The sequence below is a fragment of the Pavona decussata genome, unplaced genomic scaffold (genome assembly GCF_977016875.1).
Source record: "Pavona decussata unplaced genomic scaffold, jaPavDecu1.1 SCAFFOLD_19, whole genome shotgun sequence".
NCBI classification, from domain to species: domain Eukaryota; kingdom Metazoa; phylum Cnidaria; class Anthozoa; order Scleractinia; family Agariciidae; genus Pavona; species Pavona decussata.
In genome coordinates, this window is record NW_028145442.1 from 30,001 (window position 1) to 37,500 (window position 7,500).

Below are 7,500 nucleotides of genomic sequence, written 5' to 3' on the forward strand. Positions count from 1 at the left end.
TTGGTGATCCTGAGGCCAGTCAGAGTGTTTTGGCTGGAGTTTCTGCTGTTGTTGTCCCCCCTGTAGTGTCTGATCGTCCTCTCATTGATATTATTGAGAAGTCGGGTGGTGATGTGGTTGATTCTGCTTCTGCTGATGTGAATGTTTCTGCTGGCGAGGAATCTCAATTTCAGTGTCAGTTTTCTGCTGACGATTTTCCTGATGGTCAAGTGGTGAATACCCCTTTGTCTGGCTTGTCAAGCCCTGCTGTTACTGTGCTTGAGGAGGGTGATGTTTCTTCGGCTGATCCAGTTATTTTGTATGTTCCAGAGGGTGTGAGGTCTGGATACCCGAGCGAACTACCTAACTTTCCGTACTGTCTTATTGCAAAGGACATTGTGCTTCGTCGTCAGCGTATTGTGGCTACTGATTTTCCTAAGAAGAAGTTACGTATTCTGGTTGGGGACAAGACTCAATGGGTTGATGCTCTTGTGCGGCGGCGGCGTCCTTGAGTTTGCGGTGGTTTGTTGCATCATTTGTTTTGGTTGGCTGCTTTGTTTTGCCTTTAATTCTGGTTTGAGTCCTCCTGTTTCTGCGGTTTGTTTTGAGTGAGTATGTTGGTTTGTTGGTTTGTGTCCTGCGTGGTTTAAGTGAGTGTGTCGTCCTGTTTTCTTTCTGGTTGTACTGGTTTCTGTTGTTCTCGTCTTTTCCTGTAGGTGAGGCGGGGTTCGACTCCCCGGCGTAGTTTGGCGAGCCGGCTCCGTATGGAGGTGCTCCCTCTCCTTGGTGGTCCGTATTTATCTTGTGTCTTTGTCTTTATCTTGTGTCTATGGCTGCTGGGCATTGCACTTCGCCTGGTGGACCACCTAAATACAAAAAAAACTTACCTGACGCGGGAGGTACTGTGATCAAGGAGGCAGTCCTCTCAAGGTGAGGCCCTTTCATTGCACTTCGATTGGGTTGACCCTTGCGATTACCCCAAATGTGGGTAACTCGAGCGTATAATTTCTGGTAGTGGGGACCTGCGTTCGCGCTAGTCCCCGATGGTTGCTAGTTAATGTTCAACTAACACGCGCGCGGCTTTGTTTTGTTATGTTTCAGATGGAGTACGGACGGTTGCAAGAGCAGAGCAGCGAGTGATTTATGTGATTGCCAAGCAAGAAAGGAAAAAGGGTAGGTTTGCTTTTGTTTACGGCCTTCTGTTGCTTTACTGTACCTAGAATTCGACAAGAGAGAACGGCAATTACTTACGCTTTCCAACTTTATATACTTGCAGCGTGAAATGAATGAATGAACTGAGCTGTCGAGCGGGCGATCGTGGAGCTGTGTTAAATACGGGAAGGAAGGGACAAACGAACAAAGAAGTTCGTCTGAATCGTGAGTAGATTTTCTTGTTGCTGGATTTGTTTAGTTGAATGAGCTTTTCAAGTTGTCGTTTCGTTGCAAAAAATTTCTGTCTTTCCGACCGTTATTAAATAACCGTTGGAAAGATTACGCTGTTTGTTGTGTTTGATTGTAGTTCAATGAATGATTGCTTGATTTTCCTTGCCGTGTACTTGATTTTCACGTCTAAAAGGCGCTGGAATTTCATTCAAATCGAGTTTGTGTCGTCTCCGTTATTGTTGCTTCGAATAATTTGATGTCACAAAGTGTTAATTTGATGTCATAGGCGAAATTTAAACATTCTCGCGCGCTCACGAACTCGGACCGCACATTGCGCCAGTCTTCGAGCTTTTGAATGGGTTTTTTGCGGTCTAAATGAATCGTAGGCCTTTTATGTTGTCCCTGAACTGTTTCAAGAAGCCCGCATCGATCGTTCGCAAAAGGCAAAATCGTTGATTGCTCGCAAAGAAACGTAAAAGGAAAGCCTACAACACGGGGTATTCCCAGGCGGTCACCCATCCAAGTACTAACCCCGCCCGACAGGGCTTAACTTCGGTGATCGGACGAGAACCGGTGTTTTCCCTGTGGTATGGTCGTAGACAAGAGAAAGGGGCGCAAATTTACTGCTTTATAGGGAAGGTGTCACAGGATACATCTAGCTTTTTCCCTAGAGTAGGTCGTGAAAGTGACAAAGTGATCGCGTTTCGTTCTTTTGAGTGGCTAGCCATGTTAACTCGCGTGAAACGCGGAATCAGCTGCAAATCAGCAACGTATGTAAGTCGCCTACGAGGGCCTCGTTTCCACGAAATCACTTTCTGTTAACTTTCTTACACAAATTGTCAGCGGGTAACTGACGTGACTCTTTGTCGCTTTCAATACTGCCAGTTTGCTCGTAGGTCAGCGGCGTGTTGAGTCTCTTCCCTGTTGGGGGTTAAAGTACAATGTCACAACCCAGCGTGCAGCTCAGAAACCGGGCCAGCATTGCAACAGGAGCTGGAAATGCGACAGTTTTCGGGCCACCATATCTCGAGGCTAGGGAACAAGAACCAACCTTCGTTCCGCGGACTTGTTCGCCATCGCTTCTCGGCCTTTTGGCTAAGATCAAGTGTAGTATCTGTTCTTATCAGCTTAATATCTGACGTGGCGGGTGAGAATGCTGCTGCGGTTGGTTCTGTTGCTGGTGTGGCGGATGAGAATAGTGCTGCGGTTGGTCCTGTTAGTGCAGCTGGCGTGGCCGGTGCAGCTGGTGGAGCTAATGCTGATGCCAGTCAGAGTGTTTTGGCCGAGGCTTCCCCTGTTGTTGATCCCCCTGGTGAGCCTGATCGTTCTCCTGTTGACATTGATACTTTGCGGTGGTGTTATACGCCTTACTCCCCGAATTCGGCGAGTTTTCAAGATGGTCAAGTGGTAAATACTCCTTTGTCTGACTCGCAGGCTTTGTCTGACCCTGTTGTTACTGTGATTGAGGAGGGTATTAATGTTCGGGATGGTGTTCGTCTTATTCCGAGGGAGTTTTTGTATCGTCGTCAGCAAATCTTGTCTGTTGATTGGCGTAGGAGGAAAGTTCGTGTTCAAGTTGGTTCCGGGAGCAAATGGGTTGATGGTATTGTGGAGCGGCGTCGTTGATGTCGTCGTGGTCTGTTGTTTTGGTCGGTGTCGTTGATGTCGTCGTGGTCGTTTGGTTTTGTTGGCGGTTTGTTGGTTGTACTGGGCTTGCCTGAGTGTGTGTATTTTTTGGATTTGTCCTTTGGACGGTCGCCTTGATTGGTTGTACTGTCCTCAAGTGGTGTTTATTTTGTCATCGTGGTCTGTTGTTTTGGGCGGTGTTGTTGATGTCGTCGTGGTCGTTTGGTTTTGTTGGCGGTTTGGTTGAGTGAGTGTGTCGTCCTGTTATGCTTCTGTGTTTGAGCGAGTGTGTTCATGTTGTGCCTCTCGCGTTTTTATTTGTTGATTTGTTCTGTCTTGTTTAGTTTGTGTTTGTCTTGTAACAATGTTTGTAGGGAGCGGGGTTCGATCCCCCGGTGAGTTTGACGTGCTGGTGCACCTCCCGTTTAAGGTGAACCCTTCGTTCGATTTGCTCGTTGGGATAATTCGGTATTGTCTGGCAGGCATTGCACTCCACCCCACTGGGGGCCTGGCCATTCACCTTAAACACAAAAAAACTTACCTGACGCGGGAGGTACTGTGATCAAGGAGGCAGTCCTCTCAAGGTGAGGCCCTTTCATTGCACTTCGATTGGGTTGACCCTTGCGATTACCCCAAATGTGGGTAACTCGAGCGTATAATTTCTGGTAGTGGGGACCTGCGTTCGCGCTAGTCCCCGATGGTTGCTAGTTAATGTTCAACTAACACGCGCGCGGCTTTGTTTTGTTATGTTTCAGATGGAGTACGGACGGTTGCAAGAGCAGAGCAGCGAGTGATTTATGTGATTGCCAAGCAAGAAAGGAAAAAGGGTAGGTTTGCTTTTGTTTACGGCCTTCTGTTGCTTTACTGTACCTAGAATTCGACAAGAGAGAACGGCAATTACTTACGCTTTCCAACTTTATATACTTGCAGCGTGAAATGAATGAATGAACTGAGCTGTCGAGCGGGCGATCGTGGAGCTGTGTTAAATACGGGAAGGAAGGGACAAACGAACAAAGCGCTGCCAGAAAGAAGTTCGTCTGAATCGTGAGTAGATTTTCTTGTTGCTGGATTTGTTTAGTTGAATGAGCTTTTCAAGTTGTCGTTTCGTTGCAAAAAATTTCTGTCTTTCCGACCGTTATTAAATAACCGTTGGAAAGATTACGCTGTTTGTTGTGTTTGATTGTAGTTCAATGAATGATTGCTTGATTTTCCTTGCCGTGTACTTGATTTTCACGTCTAAAAGGCGCTGGAATTTCATTCAAATCGAGTTTGTGTCGTCTCCGTTATTGTTGCTTCGAATAATTTGATGTCACAAAGTGTTAATTTGATGTCATAGGCGAAATTTAAACATTCTCGCGCGCTCACGAACTCGGACCGCACATTGCGCCAGTCTTCGAGCTTTTGAATGGGTTTTTTGCGGTCTAAATGAATCGTAGGCCTTTTATGTTGTCCCTGAACTGTTTCAAGAAGCCCGCATCGATCGTTCGCAAAAGGCAAAATCGTTGATTGCTCGCAAAGAAACGTAAAAGGAAAGCCTACAACACGGGGTATTCCCAGGCGGTCACCCATCCAAGTACTAACCCCGCCCGACAGGGCTTAACTTCGGTGATCGGACGAGAACCGGTGTTTTCCCTGTGGTATGGTCGTAGACAAGAGAAAGGGGCGCAAATTTACTGCTTTATAGGGAAGGTGTCACAGGATACATCTAGCTTTTTCCCTAGAGTAGGTCGTGAAAGTGACAAAGTGATCGCGTTTCGTTCTTTTGAGTGGCTAGCCATGTTAACTCGCGTGAAACGCGGAATCAGCTGCAAATCAGCAACGTATGTAAGTCGCCTACGAGGGCCTCGTTTCCACGAAATCACTTTCTGTTAACTTTCTTACACAAATTGTCAGCGGGTAACTGACGTGACTCTTTGTCGCTTTCAATACTGCCAGTTTGCTCGTAGGTCAGCGGCGTGTTGAGTCTCTTCCCTGTTGGGGGTTAAAGTACAATGTCACAACCCAGCGTGCAGCTCAGAAACCGGGCCAGCATTGCAACAGGAGCTGGAAATGCGACAGTTTTCGGGCCACCATATCTCGAGGCTAGGGAACAAGAACCAACCTTCGTTCCGCGGACTTGTTCGCCATCGCTTCTCGGCCTTTTGGCTAAGATCAAGTGTAGTATCTGTTCTTATCAGCTTAATATCTGATACGCTGCTCATTGAGGAGCTCATATATTAAACTGATTTTTGGAACTGGGCTGTGGAAAAGAGGCTTGCCTCGTCCCAGCCACGGGTTGCCTCGGTATAGCACTACCTCCGAGCGCGGCCCACTTCCCCTTGGGGAAGAAATATTCAACTAAAAAACAGAATTGAAATGAAATTGAACTTTGTGTGTCTGTCTCCCCACAGGATGTATGTAGAGGTAGCGCAGAGAAGTGACAAGTCCCGGATCTGATGGCCACTAAAAGAAAAACCACAAGGGATATAGGGGTAAGGCAATTTTTCCGTTGTCGAGGGGCGCAAAGCATTTCATACTTACCTGACGCGGGAGTATGGCCGGAGGCCCTATCATTTTGTGGTAAGGTTTTTTGGTCCCCAAATCAGGCGAAGTGGGCGTTTTGGCGTCTGTTGGGCGTTTTTTCGCTATACACGTGTTTGGTCACCCATCCGTTTTGGTGACCATACGGAGTGGTGCTTAACTTCTTATTAAGCATGATGTCGGGCCCTTTTCAGCGGACCGTGGTTCTGAATGTTACTGAATTTCCGTCTGCTGCGAGTCGTGTTGACATTGCAAAGTGTATTCATGCTAAGTTTGATTCGCGTTTCCCCGTGGAGTCCATCCAGTTTGTGCCTGGTGGTAATGTCCAAGTGACCTTTGTCTCCAGTGCTGGCAAGTTATCTGTTGAGTCTGCTGATTCTATTGCTGTTGGTAGTGTCCAGTGTCGTGTCGTTAGACCTGGCCCCAGGATGGAGAATGTTTTGGTGTTCCATTATCCGTTCGAGTCTCATCCGTCTGCTCTTCGTCGTGTCTTGAGTTCCTTTGGTGAAGTCCATGATGTTAGTATGCAGCACTATCCGGATTTAAGTACTGTTTCTACTGGCACTCGTATTGTTCGAATGGTCCGTAAGTCCCGTATCCCGCGTTCCTTGGATATTGATGGTTCTCTGGTTAAAATCTGGTACCGTGGTCAACCCGTTGAGTGCGATATCTGTAACAAGAGTGGTCATGTCTCGAAGGACTGTCCCCTTAGGGGTAAATGTCGCCGCTGTCTGCAGTCTGGCCATTTGGCAAGAAATTGTAAGAATGCTCCTCGTGCTTGGGGTTCTGTTCAGTTGGCTGCCTCGGCAGATCCTACTCCGGCTGAAGCTGCTGCTGCCTCTGTTCCTTCTTACGTTCCTGTTCCTTACGTTCCTGTTCGCCCCTCCGCGGATGATGTTGGTGAGATTGAGTATGCTCCTGCCGCTTCTACTGATGGTGAGGTCAGTGGTATGGACGATGCTTCTGCTGGCGAGGTCAGTGGTGTGGATGATACTCCTGCCAGTAGTGTGGTTGGAGATGATGGTGCTTCTGTCGCGTCTGATGTTAGTGAGGTTGCTGGTGTGGCGGGTGAGAATGCTGCTGCGGTTGGTTCTGTTGCTGGTGTGGCGGATGAGAATAGTGCTGCGGTTGGTCCTGTTAGTGCAGCTGGCGTGGCCGGTGCAGCTGGTGGAGCTAATGCTGATGCCAGTCAGAGTGTTTTGGCCGAGGCTTCCCCTGTTGTTGATCCCCCTGGTGAGCCTGATCGTTCTCCTGTTGACATTGATACTTTGCGGTGGTGTTATACGCCTTACTCCCCGAATTCGGCGAGTTTTCAAGATGGTCAAGTGGTAAATACTCCTTTGTCTGACTCGCAGGCTTTGTCTGACCCTGTTGTTACTGTGATTGAGGAGGGTATTAATGTTCGGGATGGTGTTCGTCTTATTCCGAGGGAGTTTTTGTATCGTCGTCAGCAAATCTTGTCTGTTGATTGGCGTAGGAGGAAAGTTCGTGTTCAAGTTGGTTCCGGGAGCAAATGGGTTGATGGTATTGTGGAGCGGCGTCGTTGATGTCGTCGTGGTCTGTTGTTTTGGTCGGTGTCGTTGATGTCGTCGTGGTCGTTTGGTTTTGTTGGCGGTTTGTTGGTTGTACTGGGCTTGCCTGAGTGTGTGTATTTTTTGGATTTGTCCTTTGGACGGTCGCCTTGATTGGTTGTACTGTCCTCAAGTGGTGTTTATTTTGTCATCGTGGTCTGTTGTTTTGGGCGGTGTTGTTGATGTCGTCGTGGTCGTTTGGTTTTGTTGGCGGTTTGGTTGAGTGAGTGTGTCGTCCTGTTATGCTTCTGTGTTTGAGCGAGTGTGTTCATGTTGTGCCTCTCGCGTTTTTATTTGTTGATTTGTTCTGTCTTGTTTAGTTTGTGTTTGTCTTGTAACAATGTTTGTAGGGAGCGGGGTTCGATCCCCCGGTGAGTTTGACGTGCTGGTGCACCTCCCGTTTAAGGTGAACCCTTCGTTC

The 7,500-nt window shown here is 47.8% G+C and overlaps 6 non-coding genes across 6 annotated transcripts; 4 read left to right on the forward strand and 2 right to left on the reverse strand.

Moving 5' to 3' along the window:
* Window positions 1-858: 858 nt before the first annotated feature.
* LOC146486750 (U1 spliceosomal RNA) lies at window positions 859-1,022 on the forward strand. The gene has a single exon (XR_014858743.1). It is a non-coding gene; the product is annotated as a U1 spliceosomal RNA (small nuclear RNA).
* An 822-nt stretch (window positions 1,023-1,844) lies between these two features.
* Window positions 1,845-1,963, reverse strand: LOC146486751 (5S ribosomal RNA). The gene has a single exon (XR_014858516.1). It is a non-coding gene; the product is annotated as a 5S ribosomal RNA (ribosomal RNA).
* A 474-nt stretch (window positions 1,964-2,437) lies between these two features.
* LOC146486752 (U2 spliceosomal RNA) lies at window positions 2,438-2,624 on the forward strand. Its single transcript, XR_014858716.1, has one exon. It is a non-coding gene; the product is annotated as a U2 spliceosomal RNA (small nuclear RNA).
* Window positions 2,625-3,521: 897 nt separating this feature from the next.
* LOC146486753 (U1 spliceosomal RNA) lies at window positions 3,522-3,685 on the forward strand. The gene has a single exon (XR_014858745.1). It is a non-coding gene; the product is annotated as a U1 spliceosomal RNA (small nuclear RNA).
* An 835-nt stretch (window positions 3,686-4,520) lies between these two features.
* Window positions 4,521-4,639, reverse strand: LOC146486754 (5S ribosomal RNA). The gene has a single exon (XR_014858528.1). It is a non-coding gene; the product is annotated as a 5S ribosomal RNA (ribosomal RNA).
* Window positions 4,640-5,113: 474 nt separating this feature from the next.
* On the forward strand, window positions 5,114-5,305 carry LOC146486755 (U2 spliceosomal RNA). The gene has a single exon (XR_014858676.1). It is a non-coding gene; the product is annotated as a U2 spliceosomal RNA (small nuclear RNA).
* Window positions 5,306-7,500: the final 2,195 nt, after the last annotated feature.